This window comes from Triticum dicoccoides, chromosome 3B, assembly GCF_002162155.2.
Source record: "Triticum dicoccoides isolate Atlit2015 ecotype Zavitan chromosome 3B, WEW_v2.0, whole genome shotgun sequence".
Taxonomy (NCBI): Eukaryota; Viridiplantae; Streptophyta; class Magnoliopsida; order Poales; family Poaceae; genus Triticum; species Triticum dicoccoides.
The window spans coordinates 103808385-103834182 of NC_041385.1; the positions used below are offsets into that span (position 1 = coordinate 103808385).

General features: G+C 43.4%; 1 long non-coding RNA gene across 7 annotated transcripts; it reads left to right on the plus strand.

Moving 5' to 3' along the window:
* The first annotated feature begins 1510 nt into the window (after positions 1-1510).
* On the plus strand, positions 1511-8512 carry LOC119275026. Of its 7 annotated transcripts, none has more exons than XR_005135417.1 (8): positions 1511-2309; positions 2441-2580; positions 2659-3747; positions 3834-3983; positions 4104-4305; positions 5051-5377; positions 5703-5930; positions 8313-8512. It is a non-coding gene; the product is annotated as an uncharacterized LOC119275026 (long non-coding RNA). The 7 variants fall into 7 exon arrangements; XR_005135418.1 differs by lacking the exon at positions 8313-8512 and having other exon boundaries at positions 1511-1882; positions 2197-2309; positions 5703-6449; XR_005135422.1 differs by lacking the exon at positions 8313-8512 and having other exon boundaries at positions 1512-2309; positions 5051-5126; positions 5262-5377; positions 5703-6449.
* The last annotated feature ends 17286 nt before the right edge of the window (positions 8513-25798 follow it).

A 25798-nucleotide genomic window follows, 5' to 3' on the forward strand; every position in this document is an offset into this window, starting at 1 on the left:
GAGTTTCGTCAGCACGACGGCGTGGTGACGATCTTGATGAACTACAGCAGCAGGGCTTCGCCTAAACTCCGCTACAGTATTATCGAGGAATATGGTGGCAGGGGGTACCGCACACGGCTAAGGAATCGATCACGTGGATCAACTTGTGTCAACTTGTGTGTTTAGAGGTGCCCCTGCCTCCGTATATAAAGGAGGAGAGGAGGGGAGGCTGGCCGGCCAAGGGGGGGAGGCGCAGGAGAGTCCTACTCCCTCTGGGAGTAGGATTCCCCCTCCAATCCTAGTCCAACTAGGATTCCTCGGAGGGGAAAAGAGGAGGAGGGGGCCGGCCACCTTCTCCTAGTCCTAATAGGACTAGGGGAAGGGGGTGGCGCGCAGCCCATCTAGGGCAGCCCCTTCTCTTTTCCACTAAGGCCCACTATAGCCCAAATAGCTCCCGGGGGGTTCCGGTAACCCTCTCGGTATTCCGGTAAAATCCCGATTTCACCCGGAACACTTCCGATATCCAAATATAGGCTTCCAATATATCAATCTTTACGTCTCGACCATTTCGAGACTCCTCGTCATGTCCGTGATCACAACCGGGACTCCGAATAACCTTCGGTACATCAAAATGCATAAACTCATAATATAACTGTCATCGTAACCTTAAGCGTGCGGACCCTACGGGTTCGAGAACAATGTAGACATGACCGAGACACGTCTCCGGTCAATAACCAATAGCGGGACCTGGATGCCCATATTGGCTCCTACATATTCTACGAAGATCTTTATCGGTCAGACCGCATAACAACATACGTTGTTCCCTTTGTCATCGGTATGTTACTTGCCCGAGATTCGATCGTCGGTATCCAATACCTAGTTCAATCTCGTTACCGGCAAGTCTCTTTACTCGTTCCGTAATACATCATCTCACAACTAACATATTAGTTGTAATGCTTGCAAGGCTTATGTGATGTGTATTACCGAGAGGGCCCAGAGATACCTCTCCGACAATCGGAGTGACAAATCCTAATCTCGAAATACGCCAACCCAACATCGACCATTGGAGACACCTGTAGTTCTCCTTTATAATCACCCAGTTACGTTGTGACGTTTGGTAGTACCCAAAGTGTTCCTCCGGTAAACGGGAGTTGCATAATCTCATAGTCATAGGAACATGTATAAGTCATGAAGAAAGCAATAGCAACATACTAAACGATCGGGTGCTAAGCTAATGGAATGGGTCATGTCAATCAGATCATTCTACTAATGATGTGACCTCGTTAATCAAATAACAACTCATTGTTCATGGTTAGGAAACATAACCATCTTTGATTAACGAGCTAGTCAAGTAGAGGCATACTAGTGACACTCTGTTTGTCTATGTATTCACACATGTATTATGTTTCCGGTAAATACAATTCTAGCATGAATAATAAACATTTATCATGATTATAAGGAAATAAATAATAACTTTATTATTGCCTCTAGGGCATATTTCCTTCACGTGTAAGTTTAGAAGTTCAGCTATTCCACAAATATTCTTTAGTTTAGATAGCGAATATTTAGATACACTCTGTTTTAGCGTAGAAAATGAATTTTAGCGCACAAACTGAATTAGCGCAGAAACCATTGCAAAAACTGTTTTTTGGTTTCTTTGCTTTCTTTAAGTGCAGGAATTTATTTATTTTCTTTCCGGAGCCGCGGCCGCCGCCCTGTGACCAGAAGAATTGGGGATCTCGAGAGGGAATTTTGCAGTTGTGGCCATTTTAAAAATAGACCTCTGTGAAATCTATGTACTCCTGATACTATTATATCATGCTGCATTTCCTGTGATATATCAAATATCTATCCTTTGTCCTAAACAAGAGGCCTTACATTTATACTGAGCAATACTAATTTGGTGAGTATATAATATTGCAATGCTTATAACCCTTTGGTCAGTGGCCCATCTGAATTGAGATGCATCATAGTTGTCTTAATATTATTTATTCTGTTTCTTACTATCTGATCCATCCCACACAACAAGTATTCTTCCTGAGAACTATGCTCAGATAGTTGAATATATTATTTTGTACTTAATTGTTGAAAGATGGATTTGTATTACTAATGCTGAGATGGGCATTACAATTTTCTTTCAAGGGAACAGACCAAACCAAACTGCGACTTTATTTGTAAATATTTGAAATTTATATTATGTCTCTTATGTGATCTCAGAGGACTTAATTTTTATGTGGGGACATCAAGCTACCTTTAGTGACTTACAAGCTATCAACCAACAAGAGTTTTCCCTTCTTTTGGAGCCTGCTAAGCTATCAACAAACAAAGAGGTTGTCCGTTCTCTTGCTAATGAAATATGTATTTACTAGAATTTTTGTTATTATCAGAAGAGGGTTATATTTTTATGGGAGGCTGCATTTGTTATGGTTCGGTATTTCTAAAGGGGTACATTTCTTTGTAGGTACTATGCTGAGACTGAAGAGGATGCTAGCCAGCGGCCCACCTCTCTTGTCGTCACCGCTGAGCCGCCATGTCTCCTTCAGAGGCCTACTGTATTGCTACATGTTTATGCTTCTTATCCACTCACCCATTGTAGTGTAGGTTTGTGTTCTTGGATCTCTTTCCCTCCATTTCTTATTTTTGGTGAGCGGGTGAGCTAATTGGGCTATTTTCCTCTAGGTCTATTGCGGCAATTGAATGCTTCAAAGGATTTTAATGGAGTTCATTGTAGCTGAGTCGTGAATCTCCAGCTTGCTTCCATGTCTTTTCTCACTAGAGACACCTCCTGCCGGCGATGGCGATGACCGCTACCCTGCTCCTCTCCCGGCAAAGGCATGTCTACCTCTCCTGTGAAGTTAAGGCCATCTTTGCCTCTTCCTTCAGTTTTTCCTCTGTTTTTTGTTACACGACTTTGTGGTGCTTAGTGTATATATCATTCCCTCCTGTCCATTGATTGAACAACTCTGCTACATGTGATTGCATTAGCAAACTCCATTTTTGTGTATGTAGAAAAACAAAGGAAACTCCATTTTTGTGTATGTGGAAAAAACAAAGGAAACTGCATTTTTGTGTAATTACAAACAAATGAAACTCCATTTTTTTGTAATTACAAACAAGAGACTTTTAGATGGCGAAGACTGCTGCCCTGATCCTAAGAGCCTACTGACATTTTACCAAATCTTGTTATAATTTTTTTTATCAGCAGCAGATACTTTTAAATTTGTCTTTACAATTCCAAGTACATGACCATACAGATCCTTCTATTTTTGATGTAGCAGAACAAATGTTCGTAATTTATACACCCAGGCTCAGCTTCTCTATATTGATAAGAAGGTCTGGAGCGTGTTTCTTTTGTTTTCAACTCGAGGGGACCAGGTAGGACCATATAAACACAATAAAATGCCAGTTTCTTTGTTCCACGCCCTGACACCCATCCGTGACCTCGCGCCGCCGCCTTCGCTCCTCCCGCACTCGCGCCGCCCCCTCTTCCCTTCCTCCCGCCTCGCCTTCCTCTCTCTCCCTCCAAACCCTAGAACCGCCCACGCTTCCCTGCCCCTCTGCCGTCCAGGTCCAGCCCCACGCCGTCGTCGTCTCCTTCGCCCAGCCGGCCACTGAGGTATGATGCGACCCTTGCCCCCGCCGTCTCCTTGGCCCAGGCTAACCCAAGCGCCACGGTCGCCACGCCGCTGCCGACTCCTCGGCAGGAGGAGGAGGAAGAGAGTTTGAACAGGGCTGCGATGGTTCCTGCACGGCGTGATGCCGGTTAAGGTGATCTTGTGGTACATCTGTTCTTCCTATCTCCTAGGTTCATCGTGCCTCCATTGATTTTGATTTTGCCTTCAATTCTAATGCAGGGTAGTTGCCCATGGTGTTCCTGCGACTGCTATGTAGGCGGATTTGGAGGTTGAACCTCTTTCCTCTCTATTCGTTTGGTACAACAGCTTGTTCTATGTGACCACGACAGGGATGGAGCTCTCAGTGATGTGGAGCTCAATGACTTTCAGGTTTGTATTCACTGAGGCCACCATTCTTCCTTTATCTTAACATGAGGCTGACTAGAGTTTTTTTTATTGACATTCTTCTATGTATGTTGATACTAAAATTCTCATTCCATTGGTTTGCAGGTCAGATGTTTTAGCGCTCCTCTCCAGCCTACTACTGAAATATCAGGCATGAAGAGGGTTGTTCAAGAGAAGTTGCCCGAAGGCGTAAATGATAGTTGCCTTACATTGACTGGGTTCCTTTTCCTTCATGCTCGGTTATGATAATGAAATCATGCTTAGAGATGAATTCGTTCCAACGTCGGTCAAGCGAGCTCCTGATCAAGTAATGTTCTGTTGATTACTGTCAGCTATTCACATTTTGTTGTCAGTTGAAGCTAGACCAATTTTTAAGTGCACATATATTTTTGTGTCAAGTTGTTCTTATAAGGTATTACGTGTAAGTTGATAGTTGATTTCAACCGTATGGTGGGTATATGCAATCCTGGCTTCAATATTCATTTATCTATGTTTTTTTGCTTTTGTATACATAGATAGTTATTTCCTTCAGGGAAAATTTTAAACTTCCCGTCACCATGGATCTATGGCCATCTACTTTAGCTGTTATGCGATGATCTGATTTACTTGGCATATTAGGAGTTGATGATTTAGATCTGGAAGGAAATGTAACTTTGACATTGTATATTGCAAACTTTATTATCGTAATAAATATTTATAATCTGGTCTGATCGATTGAGACATGCTTCTAAGACAAGTACAATAGTAGTTAAATTAGCAACATGAATTTATCTTTGGCTTGAAAATCTGGATCTTTTCTAAAGATCAATCGACGGTATTGCAATTTATCTCTGCCTCTTTCCAACGGATGCATGTCCATCCCCTGTTTATCAATTGTGTGTTACCTTACTTAATCAAGAAACATCTTAATTTCTCAGCCGCTGTTCTCCCCGTCGAGCTTGTCCTTTGCCTTCGCTGGGAGCAGACTGGGCTCAAACTTGAATTGCTCTGTTTTTTTACATGTAGGTGCCTTCTTTTAATCTATGCATGACCCATGTTTCTATGATGTGCAGTTTGGCCCATGAGCTTGAGGATACGTGCTTTCTTGACCTTGGGACACACCGTCCTCCTCCACCAGCCGCCTAACAAGTCCGTCCTTCTTTAGCAGCAGAAACTGAAGCAGCTAGGGTTCACCACATATTGCCCATTATATTTATTTTTTCTACCCCTCTTCCACCAACAATTACCTTGCAATAATGTAGTTCCAATCTTTGTTTTGTACAGTGTTTCTTAATCCTGGTTCGCTTCAATTGATTGATTTAGGCAGATCATGGATGTTGCTTCTCACATTTCTGTTTGGGGAATTCTTCAATTGAGAAATTGAAATGACTGCTGGTTAGGTAATTAGTTCACTGTCTATTTGTTTATTTGTTTTCTGTTCAAGCAAATATAGTACATCAAATTGTCTATTTGTTTTCTGTTCTCCTTGGATATGTTAACTGAACTTCAAAATAAATCAGTTGTTTGTTTGTCTAAGATTATTTTAGACCCGTGAACTTGGGTCTGTTTAGAGTTACATATGTTGTAGAAGGTTGCCGTTCTGCTATAATACCAACAAGTCACAAATAGTTGTTAGATATTTAGATGGATCTGTTGAGTTAACCATTGTATTTATCATTTTATTAACTGTTAATAGTATACATAGTGCTTACTCTGCTTTTCTAGGCACCTCAAGTCACTTTGATACTATCATCATTCAAAATATGTGCAAACAAGCCCATTGGTGCTCAACATGGATACATGCTTTCTTGACCTCACGTGATACGCTAACCTAATCCGCCGGCCGCCTATAGGTCTTTGTGTGTGTGTGTGTGTGCGCGCCTATGCCATTAAAGCAGGCGGAGGTGCAACAATGGAGGATCCAACCATTGGTGGAGATCGATATAAGGCTAAGTAACTAATTTTTTGCTTTTGCTATCCTGAATTTCTATGTGGCACATTATGTGTGTGTGTGTGTGTGTGTGTGTGTGGAATTGCTGTGACATGCTTTTTTCAATTATACTCACATTCTTTGCTTTAGTGGATTATTCTATGCTTGCCCTGTTAACCATCTTCTTCATTTATAAAGAACCTTCAGTGTTTCATGATATTTCATAGGATTCTCATTTTAACATTTTTAGTGAGAGTCTCTTAAACTATCTGGTTAGAAGATAGGTGGAATAAATACATGGTGGTTAAATCTGAAGCATATACGTATTATTTCGAGGAAGAGTCCAGTCCGTGTACCTGCATTGTTGCTACTTGAATTTTATTTTCTCGGCTGTATGGAAGTATTAGTTCTTTTCAAGTCAATATGTTGATTGACAGAATAACTAGAAGATCCACTTGTTGGAATGGTGCAACTTTAACAGAATGCACGTGATGGCAGGATACATGCAAAAATAATAATTTGTGTTATTAATCGCCAGCAAATAATGGTGAGATCCATGCCATATATATATCATAAAACTGTAGGGGAACGTAGTAATTTTAAAAAAATTCCTACGCACACGCAAGATCATGGTGATGCATAGCAACGAGCGGGGAGAGTGTGTCCATGTACCCTCGTAGACCGAAAGCGGAAGCGTTAGAACAACACAGTTGATGTAGTCGTACGTCTTCATGGCTCGACCGATCAAGCACCGAAACTATGACACCTCCGAGTTCTAGCACACGTTCAGCTCGATGACGTCCCTTGAACTCCAATCCAGCCGAGTGTCGAGGGAGAGTTCCGTCAGCACGACGGCGTGGTGACGATCTTGATGTTCTACCGTCACAACGCTGTCTAGAGGTGCCCCCCTGCCCCCGTATATAAAGGAGCAAGGGGGAGGGGGCGGCCAGCCAGGGAGGAGGCGCGCCAAGGGGAGTCCTACTCCCACGGGAGTAGGACTCCGCCGCCCCCTTCCTTGTCCAATTCGGACTAGAGGGAGAGGGGGCGCGTGGCCTGCCCTGACCGCCCCTCCTCTTCTCCATTTTGGGCCCAAGTGGCCCATTAACCCCTCGGGGGGTTCCGGTAACCCCCCGGTACTCCGGTATATATCCGATAACCTCCGAAACTTATTCCTGTGTTCGAATATAGTCGTCCAATATACCAATCTTCATGTCTCGACCATTTCGAGACTCCTCGTCATGTCCGTAATCACATTCGGGACTCTGAACAAACTTCGGTACATCAAAACTCATAAACTCATAATATAACTGTCATCGAAACCTTAAGCTTGCGGACCCTATGGGTTCGAGAACTATGTAGACATGATCGAGAACTGTTTCCGGTCAATAACCAATAGCGGAACCTGAATGCTCATATTGGCTCCTATATATTCTACGAAGATCTTTATCGGTCAAACCGCATAACAACATACGTTGTTCCCTTTGTCATCGGTATGTTACTTGCCCGAGATTTGATTGTCGGTATCTCAATACATAGTTCAATCTCGTTGCCGACAAGTCTCTTTACTCGTTACGTAATGCATCATTCCATAACTAACTCATTAGCTATATTGCTTGCAAGGTTTATAGTGATGTGCATTACCGAGAGGGCCCAGAGATACCTCTCCGACAATCGGAGTGACAAAACCTAATCTCGAAATACGCCAACTCAACATGTATCTTTGGAGGCACCTGTAGAGCTCCTTTATAATCACCCAGTTACGTTGTGACGTTTGGTAGCACACAAAGTGTTCCTCCGGTAAACAGGAGTTGCATAATCTCATAGTTGTAGGAACATGTATAAGTCATGAAGAAAGCAATAACAACATACTAAACGAGCAAGCACTAAGCTAACTGAATGGGTATGTCAATCATATCATTCTCCTAATGATGTGATCCCGTTAATCAAATGACAACTCATGTCTATGGTTAGAAAACGTAACCATCTTTGATTAATGAGATAGTCAAGTAGAGGCTACTAGTGACTTTAGGTTTGTCTATGTATTCACACATGTATCATGTTTCCGGCTAATACAATTATAGCATGAATAATAAACATTTATCATGATATGAGGAAATAAATAATAACTTTATTATTGCCTCTAGGGCATATTTCCTTCAAAAACCTTATCACAATCTCTATGTTATTCTATGTCACCTCTGGTACTACATTGTGATTCTTACAAGGAATTACTTCCTCCTCTTTCTCCCTGGTTTTATTTTGCATGGATATTGTAACCTCACTAGGATGGATTAAGAATCTCATGTTCTCCCTTTCCCTGATAAAATAGGACTTCCAAAAATAATGAGACTCTCACTCCTTTTTCTTTGTTGATCTCTCTAATTTCTGATTACAAATATATGCAGGTTTCTACTCTGTTTCAAGAATTTAAAGGACGTGCTTGCGAATCATGGACAACATTGGCCTGGTACAGAGCTTGAGTCTTAAGCTCTTGCTTGGCTTTAGGTGCAAACACGGGCCTTCAGTTCACCTAGATCAAGGAGCGGATGCTTGTGGCTATTGAGTGTGACTGTGATGTACGCACTCACTCTGGAATCTGAGAATAATTTGATGATCCTCTCTGGAAGATAGTTAAATAGTGAATTTGACCACTTATGTATAGGAATCTGTTGTTGTGTTATGTATGGAGATGAAGATTCTTAGGCTTAAGGTTTTAGTTTTTACTTTTAAGTGTTATCGATTGTTTTGCTGCAACTGATTGTTGCTTAGCGTGATAACCGAAGGAGTGCCTCTTGAAAATCAAGATCCTTATTATGTGTTCTTTCTATGAGATTCATGCGATATGAACTTATGTTCTTGGTGAAATGTGTACCAAGTTTTTTTTGGGGGGATTTGGTGTGTTGGACCTAGGGTTGAAGTAGGCAACGCGCGCGCTAACTATCTCATTTTTGCGCTCTTAGTACTGAACTTATTGTCAAATGGCTACCTTCTGTGGCCTCATTAAAGCACTGAGCTTGAACTCTATGCTGCCTTATATAATCTTATGACGATGTCAAACTTAGATGATGTCTTGCTTCTATTACAAGTGAATTTGTTTATTTCTTTTATTTTGTTGAATACATATGTTAAACGAGGATTCCTACTAACATGAACATTACTTGTTTGATCATGTTGTTCGAACCGCACCCTCGCGCCAAGATTCCTTTTTCTACCGTTGTGTTCCCTATTTGTTTTGCTTCCATCGTTCTACTGTTGTGTTCCCTATTTGTTTTGCTTCCATCGACCAGTTCCAGGTCGGGAGGCATGCCATGAAAGTGCCAAAGAAAGTTGTTTGTATAATATTAGAAACAAAAGTAAAAAGGTATGTATAGCTTCAAAGAACAATACGACAACTAATTATCGCTGCCTTGCATCTCTCTTTTTGTTGTGTTTATTGCTTTTGCCAAGTTATTTTGTCCTTTACTATAGTTAGTTATTTACCAATGCTTAACAATTGGCGCAGACCCGTGCTCCCAGCGTCGGACCCCTCGTGTCATGGGGCCAGCCCTCCCGCCGGTGCCGCGCCGCGATGCCGCTAGCTTGGAGGCCAGTGTCCATGCAGCCGCCACGATGTCGGCGGCAGCGGATGCGGTGCGGGGCCTCTGGGGACCGCGTGCTGGGGGACCGACATGTCTTCCGGTTGTGGGTTCCGGCGATACCAAGCCATAGGTCTGAGCCGCCGTCTCCACTTGGTTTCCTCCATGTTTCGATCTGGTACCTCCACTCCTCACCACCTTGCTTGCCGTGCGAGCGTGTGGGTGTGTGTATAAGTGCAACACTCGGTTTGGTCAGTCGCTAGTTCCTCCGAACAATTGGACTATTGGGTGCTGTTAGACCTTAGGGGGTAGGACGGATCCAACAATGGAAGGAATCGATCAGTGGAAGTGTGGCATTCCTCAGAGCTCAGGCCTTCCTGGCCGCTGGATCAGTTTGTTGATGCGTTCTCAGCCGTGTAATCTTGCCTTCGGATGACTTTGGTCGTCGGATCGAATCCGATTACTGCTACAATGAGTAGTCATGGAGACATAGAACCTGTCATCATTTTGTCGGACTAATTATGGAGTTACTTGTGCAAGTTACACCATCAGCAAACACATGAAGACCTGAATGCTATCATTGCAAGTTGAACATTTACATGCTCCAAGTCAATCTGTTAGGGAGAAAACAAAGGCTTGCGTGCCTATTAGTAATTTTTTGTTTTATCATAGTGGGCACCTTATCTATCTGTAACATGTGCCCTGTGCAACTGCAAAAGTGTTGGACAATAAAAATTCTGTGTAACACATGTTCTTATACACTCTGCCTATGGTTAGTATAGAAACTATGCATAGTTGTTACTCTTTTGCGTGGCCTTGTGTAATATACATTGTAAATAAATTATCATGAACTATTGATCCTTTCACTTTTTCTGTAACATACTGAACCTTTGCACTATTACTTTCATCGTATAATCGTATGAGATATAAAATGTTTCATATCAGGTTGGATATAGCTGAGGCGGGTGGGATGCGGCAAGCCGCACTTCCTATCTAGTTGAAACAATAGGCGCATTGATCACACCGCAGTGCTAGCTGCACCACGCGGGAATGAGACACGCGTTGATTACACCTCGGCCACAAAGGCTTTGATGCTCCTCTCAGCCTTTTTAACAACCTGCTTGCTTGCTTGTGCTGGCCATTCTCTTTTGTTCTCCTTCTCCATTCCTTTCAGTGTTGCCGGAGCTTCAAAGCATGTGCTCGTCCATGTCCCAGGGTAGTTCAATACCACCTCCCCACCACATGGCCAACTAGATGCCTCCATCTTCTCCACGCTGTGCTAATCTTTCTTCTTGTTGTAGCATGGAGGCTGCAGTTTCTAGAAGTGGGAGAACATATGATTTTGCACACATTGGTCCATCGCCACATCTCACTTATCAAACAGAACCAGGCATTGCTGAAGAACATTTTCATGCTGGGCCTCGTGAACCTGCTGGCCATGGCCATGATCTTCTTCCACAAACTCAAGTTTATTCCCTCTACATAGGGAGTGCCGTAGTTTTTCATATGTATTTTTTGTGTGCTCTATGCACTGCATGTACCCGCCATGGCCATGATCTTCCTCCACGAACTCTGAAGTTTATTCCCTCTACGTAGGGATTGACGTAGTCTTTCATATGATTTTTATGTTCTATACAATGCATGTATCTGCTAGTGCACTATGCTTGCTCACGCAGGCTGCGAGCTAGCCTATCAATAAATTTTTAAGGACCCGTTGTGTGCATGGAGAAGCGTTTTGGCAAGTTGTAATCGACCCGTACGTAATTAGTGGACCCCTAATCACGAAACAAATGTCAATACACCAGACAACAGAGATGTCATAAATCCCTACTGCCCAGGCATGCGCCCTACCCACCCAACGGAAATGTCAATTCACATCGATCGACATTCGTTTAAATGCACACCATCAATGCAACCAGCCCTCCTTTTCCTGAAACAGATGACAGGGCAACATTTATAAGATCAAGCCAACTTTATCATCAAGTGCTACATATATGTTCTCTGCCATCTCAACGTTCTTCTCGTCTGAATCCATAATATCTATTCTTTGACGAACCTCAACAGAATCTAACAAATCTGCAAATCTACCACTTGGGTCATCTTCAGTCACCTCTCGCAGTGTGCCGAGCCACCCTGAATGGCTTCCAAAAACCACTGAATCAGGGTGGAATGGCAACTCAAACGTCTCACTAGCTCGAGGCAAACGAGATATCATCACAGGTGGGCGTGTATGCTCGTAGGCAAAGAAAACAACGCATCAGATAATGTTTTTGATGGTCTAACCTGATCTCCGTCAATGAAGAATCCATCTCCACTCCTCCCTCTGTTCCTCCACAGGCAACAACTTGGGGGAGATCTAAAGTGTGAGCAACTAGGTAGTGTGCATGCTCAATGATGTCCACCCAACAGCGAGAGCAGTTATGCCATCGCTGGGGCCGTCACGTGGGTCGTGTTTTCATACAGACATAAATGCTGCATGGGCCACTGGCTTGGCATATACGATGATGTATTCGTGGAGCTGGTAATTAGCGTGCCAAGTATTTGCGAATGGGCTATAATAAGTAGCAATCACGACGCGCAGAAGGACAGCCAAGATAACGGCATCGCGTGGCACCATGTGCCAAAAATTCACGTCCATCGAATGTAGTCCTACTTGTCAATAACTCTTTTTAAATTCTTTACTTGAGTTTCCTTCAAGAGTAGATGTGGGTCAGCCACCGCCACACGCGCCGCCAATCCACATCTACTCCTGGCTGCTCCTCGCGGGTTGGCCTGGGGTTCCCTCGGGATGCGGTGCCCTCCCCTGCCCCCCTTCGTGGAGGTTCCTTTGTGGTACCCTGATGGTAGCTGCCTTCGCAATGCATCGGCAGGATGACGCAACGGGTGTGCAAGCTTTCCATGGCGGCCCTCTTTCCCTCGTGAGTGTGCTCCGGCTACGACCCCTCGTAGCCATGGACCAGCGCCCCCTCCTGTGTTCATGGACGATCAGGTCCATGCTGAGCCGGCTCTATACCCGACATGCTCCGAGAGCTGCGTACCTCTTCCAACTTCTTGGCCTAGTCGGCGTCACGGCGGTTTTGGCTCCGACATCCTAGATCTACGCTCCTCTCTAGATCTTGGCTTGTCCATGTTGCCGGCCACCGTTGCACCCCCTTCTCTGCCGCATTCCCCTCCGCGCGGCCGCCCAACTCTGCACACTTCTGCGCCTCACTCCTCCTGCTGGATCTATAGCTCGCTCTTTCGGTGATGTCCGATGTTGGCTTTGGCGGCGGGCGTTCCTCCCCTCCCTGCAATTGGCGGCTTCGGCTTGTGTCTTGACCTCCTCCTCTCTGAAGTCTACCCCGACAGCTTGAGATTGATTAGACAAAGGCGGGGTGGGATCCCTTCTCAGCTTGTTGGTGCTGGCAGCAGTGACACCCACGGGAGTCGTTCCCTTCTTGGAGGCATTGCCATGGTCTTCATCTTTGCCCCTATTCGAGCATCAGGGGAAACCCTTGGTCCGGGCTCTTGGACCAGATGGTGAAAACGTCTTTAGTGTCGTTCCCCTTGATGAAGGCGTCGTCTAGATCGTTGCGGCAACGTCCCTGGCGGTGGACTTGGATTTGTTGGTTGTCTTCATTGGGTTCGAGTTGCTTCTCAGGGATAGTTGAGTTTGTCGTGTTATTTTCCTATGTTTGGGCCGAGCACCCCATGTCCCTCTGCTCCAGGCACCATGTCACGCCTTCTTGCATCCGTGCAAATGTTGTTCCATACCTTGTATTCACTCGTTTTCTTCTATCAATGAAATGATACACAAGCTTTGTGTATTCGTGAAAAGAGTATATGGGGATCCCCACTATCGATAAATGATGGACCTTGATAATAGTTTGACAGAGTAGGCCAGGAAAATGGATTATTATTATGTGGCCCTTGGATTGGATGGGAGCAATTGGTCCAGGAGTGAAGGACACATTAGAGAAATAATCACTTTCTCACCCATGTTTTACTTTACAAGTTTTTTCTTTTGAAACTTAGGGCATATCCAACACCGACTCCCAAAATGCACACAATATTCGTTCGGAGCTGGCCATCCAACCTTATCCTTCAAAAGTTCGCCCTTGTTCTTTTTATAGTCCATAGCACTCAAAATAATACGTAATAGATAAATCCTGAACATTCAGAATTTAAGCATGTCATCCCGAACGTTCTTTGACGACAACTTTAGTTGCCGCGAGGTGGCAACTTTAGTTGTTAACACATGTCAACTTTGTTCTAGTTTAATTTTTTTTCAGAAAATTGCCATGTTTGTCAACATCGCCTTAACTAAAGTTGCCATGAAAAGAGTTCGGATTAGCATGCTTAAAAATCTAACGTTCAGGACTTATTGAGGTCCAAATAATAACATATCAAATCTTCAGTGAGTGAAAATATTCAAATGTGACACTAGTTCTAATGCAAATATTACAATCCAACTAAGTTTAAAAATATAAAATAGTTTAAAATTAAGTTAAACTCGCACATATGTTCTAGTTGTTCCCTTTAAGTGCCCACAAATGCTCAATTGGATCTTCCTTAAGCTGCTCATGAGTTTCTCGATGCCAAATTTGTTGATGCATTTGGACAAACTCATCAAATATGGCTGGATTCTGATTTGAAAGTAGGATAGGATCATCCCATGTTCTGAAATTTTAGACCGCCGACAACATCTTCACCCCATTCTCCACGATCATGTTGTGCATGATCACACAACATGTAATCACCTTCCACAAAGTCTCTGGATCCCATATTTTGGCAGATCCTCGAACAACTGCAAAACGGTCTTCGAGCACTCCAAATGCCTCTTCACAGCCTCTCTAGCTCCTTGTCTTTGGGCGAAGTGAACTCTTTTCTAACCTACTGGCTCGGAGATGGTCTCGACGAAGGTCGCCCATGGAGGGTAGATACGGTCAACTAGATAGTAGCCATGTTGTAGTCATGCCCATTGACACTATAGTCATAGAGGAGTTTGTCCTTCAATCAAGATAGCAAACAATAGAGACCACTGCAGCATATTGATGTCATTGTGAGATCTGCATACCAAAGAAAATGTGTCAAATCCAGAGGTCCTGTGATGCAACTGCTTCAAGAATGATGGTGGGCTTCTTAACATGACCCTGTTATCGCCCTTGTAGAGCATATGGGAAGGTCTTCGATCTCCAGTGCATGCAATAAAGATATCTGAACATACCTCCGCATCCTCTTGCTTCCGAGAGTGTCATGAGCCTTTTGGTGTTTGCGATAGTTGGTTCTCTCAAGTGTGGAGGTCCAAACGCCGGGACCACTGTAGTAGAAAATTTGACCATGGCGTCTTCACATGAGCTCTTAAGCATTCAGAGGTACTCATTGATAACCCACATGTATAGGGGATAGCAACAGTTTTTGAGGGTAGAGTATTCAACCCAAATTTATAGATTCGACACAAGGGGAGCCAAAGAATATTTGCAAGTATTAGCATATGGGTTGTCAATTCAACCACACCTGGAGATTAATTATCTGCAGCAATATGATGAGTAGCAAAGTAATATGATAGTTTTGATAGTAGTAGTAACAGTAACGGTAACGATAACAATGATAGCAATGATTTTGTAGCAAGTGTAATAGTAACAGTAGCAATAGAAACTTAGAAAGATCAATATGTAGGAAAATCGTAGGCGTTGGATCGGTGAATTCGTTGGATGATATTCATCATATATCAGTCATAACCTAGGCGATACAAAACTAGCTCCATTTCATAAATATAATGTAGGCATGCATTCTGTAAATTGTCATACATGCTTATGGAAAGAACTTGCATGACATTTTTTGTCCTACCCTCCCGTGGCAGCGGGGTCCATATGGAAACTAAGGGATATTAAGGTGTCCTTTTAGTAGAGAACCAGAACAAAGCATTAGCACATAGTGAATACATGAACTCCTCAAACTAGGGTCATCACCGGAAAGTATCCCGAATACTGTCATTCCGGGGTTTACGGATCATAACACATAATAGGTGACTATAACTTGCAAGATCGGATCTAGAACATAGATATAATGGTAATAACATAAACGGTTCAGATCTGAAATCATGGCACCCGGGACCAAAGTGACAAGCATTAAGCATGTCAAAGTCATAGCAACATCAATCTCAGAACATAATGAATACTAGGGATCAAGCCCTAACAAAACTAACTCAATTACATGATGAATCTCATCCAACTCCTCACCGACCAGCAAGCCTACGGAGGAATTACTCACTCGCGATGGGAAGCATCATGGAATTGGCGATGGAGAAGGGTTGGTGATGACGAAGATCAAAGATCCCCCTCTTTGGAGCCCCAAACGGACTCCAGATCTGGCCTCCCGATGAAGAACAGAAGGTGGCGGCGGCTCCGTCTCTTGAAACATGATAATTTTTCTCCATGATTTTTTCTCCAAAAGTAGGATTTTATAGAGTTGGAATCAGGGTCTGCAGGGCCACCAGGTGAGCACAACCCACCTGGGCGCGCCAGGAGGGGGGCGCACCATGGTGGGTTGTGCTCACCCAGGGCCCCCCTCCGGTGGTTCTTGGCTCCAATATTTTTCTTTTATTCCATAAAAAATATCCAAAAAGTTCCGTGTCATTCTCAGAACTTTTTATTTCTGCACAAAAACAACATCATGGTAGTTCTGCTGAAAACAGCGTCAGTCCGGGTTAGTTTCATTCAAATCATGCAAATAGAGTCCAAAACAAGAGGAGAAGTGTTAGAAAAAGTAGATATGATGGAGACGTATCAACTCCCCCAAGCTTAAATCTTTGCTTGTCCTCAAGCAATTCAGTTGATAAACTGAAAGTGAAAAAGAAAAACTTTTACAAACTTTTTTGGTCTTGTTTACGTAAATAAGCTTAAGTAGAACCCAGGCTTTCAGCAAAGATCATGACTAACCCTATCAACAATAACTCTTAAAAATTATATTAACTCATATCAATGGCATAATCAACTAGCGAGCAATAATAAGATATCTCAAATGACAACACTTTGTCAAAACAACCATGATATAATATGACAATAGTGGTATCTTGCTAGCCCTTTCTGAGACCGCAAAACATAAATGCAGAGCACCTCCAATGTTTAAGCAGCGACTAAACATTGTAATTCATTGTAGAAAAGATCCAGTCATGATGCATCCAACATTAGCTATACATAATGCATGAGGATGACAATAGTACTCTCAGATCTGGCGCTTCTTTGAGAAGGTGATGACACAACATAAAAGTAAATAGATAGTCCCTTCGTAGAGGGAAGCAGTGATTTGCAGTGGTGCCAGAGCTCAATTTTTTAAAACAAAGATAAATGAAATTTTGAGAAATGCACCCTTCTTGTTTACTTTGCGACCATTAGTTATCGGTATCTTCCATGCTAGACACATTAGTGGCGGTTCCCAAACGACAAAAGTAAAGATTTACTCCCCCTCCACCAACAAACACACTCCAAGGCTAGCTGAATCCATGGGTACCATCCATACCAACAACAGTCCTAGGGGGATTTTGTTTAATTATTTGCAATTTTTAATTCGGGACTAGGAATCCATATTATCGCCCCTCTCGTGCAAGGACGAGTGAGTAAACACTCATAATGAGAATAACCTGCTTAGCATGGAAAATACTGACTACCTCTTGTCACTCTATGAACAATCCAGTCACACAAAAACAAATGTTTATTTGAAGTTTTTAGAGGTGGCACATGCAAATTTACTTGGAACGGCAAGCAGTATTCCTGCTTAGAATAGGCGAAGGCTAGCAAATAGGTTGAGAAGCGCCTAGCTAGAGAGCGAAAACGGCCAGGAACATGCACTATGCATAAGTAGCATTGTGTACTAGCATGAGTAGGATACGAACACCATGAACATAAATATCATAGAGGCTATGTTGGTTTTGATTCAACTACATGCATGAACATGTGCCAAGTCAAGCCAGTCAAACATTCGGAGGAGGATACTATATCATCATACCACATCACAATCATGTTAATGCATGTTGGCATCCAAGATAAATCATTATCCAGTCCTAGCTACTTAAGCATGGCATGAGAAACTATAATCTTTAATTGTCATTGAAAAGATGTTTGATCATAATAGTCTAAATCATGGATACTAGGTTAAACATATTTACAAAAACAGAACAAGTTGAGTTCATACCCGTTTCTCTCTGCCACAACCAGTTCATTAAATATCGTCATTATTGCATTTCACTTGCGCGACCGAATGATATGAAAATAATAATGGTGCAATAGTGTCATGGACTAAGCTGGAATCTGCAAACATTTTTATTCATAAGGAGAAGACAAGGTAATATGGGCTCTTCGTTAGATCAATAACAATGCATATGAGAGCCATTCAACATTTTCATCATGGACTTCTTCTCGGTATGACTCAATAAAAAGAAAATAGTTTCAGAGAAACACACTGAAATATTTTTGGAGGTTTTTAGTTTTTATTGAATGAAGCAAATTAAAGAAAGAAAAACAAAAACAAGAAAACCTCTTTACACGAGAGAGCTCCCAACAAGCAAAAGAAGACTCAATTTTTTTTCTAGGTTTTCTTTTTAATACTACAACTAACTACACTAGAAAGAAAAACCGAAAAGAAGCAAGCACCATTTTTTGGGTTTCCTCAAAGTTTTTGATGAGGATCAACGTGATGATTCTACCATTTTTGCCTGATCTTTCACCACACGACAAATAGATAGCTAACCTTCTAATCACGCTAGCAATCCACACAACTTGAAGGTGAGGAAACGAATCCAGCAAGCAACGTGGAGATGAACAACACGCCTCTAACCTTGGCACGATAATCCTTGATCACACAAGAACCTTCACGCAACCATCACTTTATTTGATAACCTGCAGCGCCGTCCCCGGAGGGATGATTCACCACAGGAACACAATGTTCAAAACTCAATCTAAAATTCCCCCTCTAAACCTAGCCACCGGCCTCCTTATATAGGCATATAGAAAACTAGTCGGTTGAACAGGCCCACACCAAAACACACAAAATAAAAATCCTAACTGGCCCATAACATGACCTAGAAATAAAAATAGATAAAAACGAAACCGACCAAGTACATGGTTCGGTCACCTCCTTTGCCACACCTCTAACTTGGAGGAGTCCTGAAGTTGGGCTTCACCTCCTCCTTCATGGGAACAACATGAGGTACTAGGATGCCCTCATCGTCCTCCCCCTCCCCTTGAAAAGGCGTTGTCCTCAATGCTGGAGGGTCTTCTCTAAAGAGTGGCACCAAATCAGCAACATTTTAACGCTTCGCCGTCATCTGCAAGTCTCGTTGACCTGCCACATCACCTCCTCCCTCTCGGCTAACTGGGCTTGTCACAGGGGGCGGCACCACCTTCCGTCGCCACATAAGCTTGGACTTAGGCGCCACCACCTTCTTCTTCTCCATTATCGATGGAGGTCGTTGTCGCTAAATGTGGACCTTCTTTGTACAACTCTGCAAAATAGGAGCAATGCCTGGGCCACACAATTGACGAACACATCCATCTTTGTCTGTGTGCATACACATAGTTGCTCCAACAAATCTCCGCATAAATGGTCCAACAAACTTGCGGTCTACTACCCGCTCCTCCATATGCACCGAGACACAAGTAGCACAACTATCATCTGTCTGAACACCTTGGTCGACACAAATTGGAAGTGTAGGACTAGTTGCAATCTTCGTCATCTCATCACTAAGAGGCTTGACATCAACCGGCTTGTCACGAACATGCACAACTGGCTTGTCATCGACAGGCACGGCGGAAACAATATCAATATTGAAACTCCACGCATCATGCTCCTCCGTCGGAGGCTGAACTATCCTCTGTTGCGGCCCGGCCTTGTGCGCTTTCTCCTTGCGCACCACCAACACCACATCATACTTGATATGATCATCTGTCATTGGTTTCAACGTTCGTTGTTTGCCATCATGCAAAAATGTATATGTATTTGCTCTCCCAACATGAATAGCGTTGTGATCATACTGCCATGGACGCCCAAGTAACAATCCAAACACCTCTAATGGCAATACATAGCACTCCACCTCATCAGCATACTTAGCAACTATAAATGGCACATGCACCTTGTGTGTAACCTTCAGCATACCACAACTATTCAACCACTCGAGATGCTTAGGTTCAGGAATACGCCAGATGGACAACCCTAAAGATGCAACCATTGCCTTGCTTATGCCATTGGTACAACTACCACCATCAATCATCAACTTGCACGCCTTGCCCTTGATCATGCACTGTGTCTGAAATAAACTCCAATGCTGACCTCTATCAACTATCATGCAGGCATCACCATGTACCCGATTGAGTTGCATATTTAGCCCAATCAATGGTACAACATCATCCACCAAAATCATGTCAACATTAGCCTGATCTTCCTTAGAACCAGTCTGTGTTGTCATTGCCTCATTGACATCATCTATCTGAACCACGGATCTCTCCTTGGAAATATCTTCGCGGAAGACTGCACAGTATACACGGGATAAACTATAATGGGCCTTTTTAATTATGCATACATCTCTTTAATGATCTTTTGTATATCAGCTATCTCAGTACGAGCACGATCCTTAGACTTCTCATCTAGTCGAGAAAACCAAGTCGGAGGCATCTTCTCTATCCGTGAAAAGAAAAAAATCTCTAATTTTCTTTTACCTAGACTCACGCACAAGGAAAGTGAGTCGGCAGAGAATTTCCAATCTGATATACTCGTACGTGTGTCCAACAAACCAATCTTTTTTGAATGCTAACCGATCTGGGTGCTCTCTGGACCCATGCAAAAAGCTGCACCAAACTTGGACGTATATCACGTAATAAACCAGCCGGAGATCAATACCAATCCGTTCACGCACAAGAATAAGACTCCTCTATTTTTTCTGCCATGCAAAGGAAAACGGATCAATCCGATCTTAGTTTATGCGAACCAACCTGTGGTTGGATGGTTAGAGGGACTGTGGTATCCCCAACCCACCAGGGTTCAAATCCTAGTGCTCACATTTATTTCTGGATTTGTTTCAGGATTTCCGGCGATGCACATTCCGTGGGAGGAGACATTCCCATCGACGACGAGGCGCCTATGGTGACTTCGTAAATCTCAAGATGATATGTCGGCTCAATCTTTCGGAGGCGCTCATAGGGGTAGGGTGTGCATGTGTGCATTCATAGAGGTGAGTGTATGCGCATGTATATGAGCACTTGTGTCTGTACTGATGTTCAAAAAAATCTGATCTTAGTTTATCAATCTGCACACCAACGCGCCGCATGGAGCCCTTGACCAGGAAAACAAATCTCAATCTGCTGCAGTTTGCCTCACCACCAACAATTCTGTCGTCACCACCTCTTCGTCTAGCTGAGCGTTGTTCAGCCAGCAGGTTAATCTCAGCAGTAGATGCTCGCGGTGATAAACCCAGTAATCTGATACTATATGATGAGGATCAACGTGATGATCCTACCGTTTTGCCCGATCTTTCACCACAAGACAACTAGATAGCTAACCTTCTAATCATCGGAGCAATCCACGTAACCTAAAGGTGAGGAAACGAATCCAGCAAGCAACATGAAGATGAACAACACGCCTCTAACCTTGGCACGATAATCCTTGATCACACAAGAACCTTCACGCAACCATCACTTTACTTGATAACCAGCAGCGCCGTCCCCGGAGGGATGATTCACCACAGGAACACAATGTTCAAAACTCAATATAAAATTCCCCCTCTAAACCTAGCCACTGGCCTCCTTATATAGGCATCTAGAAAACTAGTCGGTTGGACAGGCCCACACCAAAACACTCAAAATAAAAATCCTAACTGGCCCATAGCATGACCTGGAAATAAAAATAGATAAAACCGAAACCGACCAAGTACATGGTTCGGTCACCTCCTTTGGCACACCTCTAACTTGGAGGAGTCCTGAAGTTGGGCTTCACCTCCTCCTTTATGGGAACAACATGAGGTATTGTGATGCCCTCATCAGTTTTTCAAACACATAAGAAGAAAGCGAGAAAATATATCTAGCATGGATAATACAATGAAAAAGTGTGAACACTAACAACTGGAATGAAATGTGTGAACATGAATGTAATGTCGGTGGAAATAGGTACTCCCCCAAGCTTAAGCTTTTGACCTATCTTGGTAATCACCACTCGAAGTAACCATCAGGTCCCACATTGAAGTGCTGGGGAGCGGGCACCTGAGCGTCCCACTCCTGAGACTGCTCCTCCGCCACCGCCTGGGCGTTCTTGTAGGCAATAATGTCATCTGGCATGATCTTGTATCTGCCCCTGGCAATAGAATCAAACAAAGTAGGTGTAGGCAATGGAATAATATCACGGGTAATCTCACTGAAAACCAGGTTGTAAGGAATATGAATATTAGTGTTCTCACCATCAATAAATTGATGATTTGCCATAGCCTGGCGATCTAAGTAAACCTTGAGCAAGCGATAATCATGCTGGCATCTGAATGTTAAAGCGACTCTCTAAGCGAGTGGCATAAATACTGCCATGAATTTTGCCCTTGGTTCTGTTAAGGTGCAAACAGTGTGCAATAATAGCTCCTAAGATAAAAGTGTTATTTCCGTATAGTGCATGATGTAAGACAGTAAGATCGGGGGCACTAAGTGCATCAACCTTCTCTCTAGCTAGTAAGCACTTCGCAGTGAATAGAGCAAAATAATGGACACAAGGAAACTGCAAGCTAGTGGCGGTGACACTCGATAGCCCTCTCCCATATCCCACTAACAGAGTGCGATAAAAGTTCTCAATCTCTACAGGCCTAGGCTCTCTTATTTCCCCGCCAGAAGGGATCAAGCATATATCACAAAATTCAATAAGTGCTATCTGACGGGTTTCAACATATAAATTAAACTGCACTTCAGGAGGGTTATTCCTACTAATGAAATGAAAGCTTTGCACAAAGGAATTTGTAAGGAGATGGTATTGTTCACACTCAGCTGCGATGAAGTTGGTGAGATCAGCATTAGCAGAAAATTATGAAAACTCTTGACGGATCCCGGCTTCATCCATGTGGGGGTTGTGCGGCCATTCACATGGCCGCACCTCCGCCATTCTCTGGGTGCGGAGGTCATTGTCCGGTGACCCCCCAATGACTCCCTTGGAGCTCTTCTTGGAATCAAACTTCCTAGAGAAACTCATCTTATTCATATGAACAAAATTCTAAAAAAAATTAGTCAACAAAACTTTGCAAGATTGATAGCAACTACTCATAGAGATGTATAGAGGCCATATTCAGCATTCAAACTACTTAGAACTCTAAGAATCAAACATGCAAGCTCATCTGCAACAGCACCAAGAGTAGCTAATTATTCAAAATATAATCCACTAAAGCAAAAAATAATTGGACCAATGGAGGAGTCACAAACCAAGTAGCAATCCCCCAAAACAGTTTCAGAAATGGAGCTTCGAGCAAAGAGATCGAAATCCACGGGTTTGAGAGCTAGAACACGAGAAAGAGAGCAATGGTATTTTTTTCTAGAGGTAGGTGATGACACGGGCTAAAGAGACAAGTGAGGGGGGCCACGTGGGGACCACAACCCACCAGGGTGCGCCTGGGGCTACTAGCGCGCCCAGGTGGGTTGTGCCCACCTGGTGCACCCCCCTTTGATGTTATTTGCACTATAAGTTCATAAATATTTACAAAAAATCATATTAAATTTTTAGGGCATTCTGAGCACTTTTATTTTTGGGTCATTTTTATTGCATGGGCAAATCCAGGAAACTAGATAAGCATGGCATTTTATTTTATTTAACTAAGAAAAACAAAAAATAAAAGTTGGGAGCAGAAGGTAGTGCCTACTAAATTTATCAACTTCATACCTCTAAAAAAATGATCCATTAATAAGGTTGATCAAGTCTTATTAACAACCACTTCCGATTAGCATGAAACCAAAGAACTTTCGTAAAACACTAAGTTACCTCAACGGGGATATGCATGTTCCCAACAATAAGAATTTCATATTTCTTTTTGGCTGTAGGTATAGGTAGTTTGAAACTTCCAATAGTGAGTGTCAGAGATTTTTCAATAACATTAATACCATTCACTTGGAATTGTTTCTCCGGAAAGTGCACGGTATGCTCGTTACCATTAATATGAAAAGTGACCTTGCTTTTATTGCAATCAATAACATCCCCTGCAGTATTCGAGAAGGGTCTACCAAGGATAATCGACATGTTGTCATCCTCGGGCATCTCAAGTATGACAAAGTCAGTTAATATAGTAACATTTGCAACAACAACGGGCGCATCCTACAAATAACGATAGGTATGGCGGTTGATTTGTCAGCCATCTGCAAAGATATTTTAGTGGGTGTGAGTTTATTCAAATCAAGTCTTTTATATAAGGAGAAAGGCATGACACTAACACCAGCTCCTAAATCACACAAAGCATTTTTGACATAATTTCTTTTTATGGAGCAAGGTATAGTTGGTATTCCCGGATCTCCAAGTTTTTTAGGTACTCCATCCTTAAAAGAATAATTAGCAAGCATAGTGGAGATTTTAGCTTCCGGAATTTTTCTTCTATTAGAGATGATGTCTTTCATATATTTTGCATAAGGGGCCATCCGTCGGATTCAGGGCTTCGCAGACCAAAGGAAGGTTTGAACTCTGGGGCATGTGCGAAGAACTCAACCTATCTAGCCTACCAGCTCGTCGCCGCATGACCTAGCTCAATTCATACGAACAAGGAAGAAGACAAACATGGTAGTTTACCCAGGTTCAGGCCACCTTGCGGTGTAAGACCTACTCCTGCTTTGTGGTGGATTGGCCTCACGAGGGGCTGAGGATGAACTAGTACAAGGGATGATCAACCTCGCGAGGTTTGGGAGTGAGGGAATGAGTAGACCCCTTCTACGGTGGTGACTAACCTATACTTAATTATAGTGGCCTCGGTGCTCTTCCCCCAAAACATAGGCAGGAAGGGATCCCATAGTGTCCAATTTGAAAGGGGCAAGTAGTACATCTTATCCTGACGAAAGGTGGTCTTCTCCTGCAAAGCATCTGGTCGTGACGCAGCGGTGGGCTCGGCGATGACATCCGACATGCCGTGCTGGCGGCCTTGGTCTCATTGCACCAGAATGAAAACCTTTGCCAGATTCCTTGGGAACCCACACTTGTCCTTGCCTCCTTAGCACCAAAGAGGAAACTGCCTTCTCTGCGCACGATGGTGCCCGCCCACCGTGGTCATCATGGCTTGCATCATGGAAGCCTCCTGAGGCTGGGTACCTGCATAGAAATCTTCGCTCCTTGGGAGGCCGCCTGGGGAGGCCACTCCCTCAGGAGGTCTTGGTGTTGTCCACCTCGCGAGGCTTGGCTCCTCGCGAGGGTCTTTCCTTGGCGGTCTTGTAGATGGGTCGTACCAGACCATCGATGGAGCCACGCTGTGGGCTGCAGGCAGGCAAGTCTAGGTACCCAGTTCCCAGAACGCTGACTAGCCCCTCATACGTCCATTTTGCATCATGCTTTTATATCGATATTTATTGCATTAGGGGTTGTTATTACACGTTATATCACAATACTTATGCATTTTCTCTCTTATTTTATAAGGTTTACATGAAGAGGGAGAATGCTGGCAACAGGAATTCCGGACTGGAAAAGGAGCAAATATTATAGAACTATTCTGCAAAACTCCAAAAGTCATGAAACTTCACGGGGATCAGTTTTGGAATAAATAAAAAATATTGGGCGAAGAAAGCACCAGAGGGGGGACACCAGCCAGCCACAAGGGTGGAGGGTGCACCCTACCCCCTGGGCGCCTGAGGGAGTCCTAGATTAGGGGGTATCCGGATAGCCGGACTATATACTTTGGCCGGACTGTTGGACTAGGAAGATACAAGATTGAAGACTTTGTCCCGTGTCTGGATGGGACTCTCCTTTGCGTGGAAGGCAAGCTTGGCGATTCGGATGTTAGATCTCCTTCTCTGTAACCGACTCTATGTAACCCTATCCCCCTACGGTGTCTATAACAACCGGAGGGTTTAGTCCCTAGGACAACAACAATCATAATCATAGGCTACCTTCTAGGATTTAGCCTCTATGATCTCGTGGTAGATCAACTCTTGTAATACTCATATCATCAAGATCAATCAAGCAGGAAGTAGGGTATTACCTCCATCAAGAGGGCCTGAACCTGGGTAAACCTCGTGTCCCCAGTGATGCGGAGCATCCCTCGCTCATCCCCATGGACGTGCCTACATCCCCCTCAACACCACTTGGACCCATGACAAGAGCCCAAGCTAAGGCTATCGAAGATAAGGTGAACT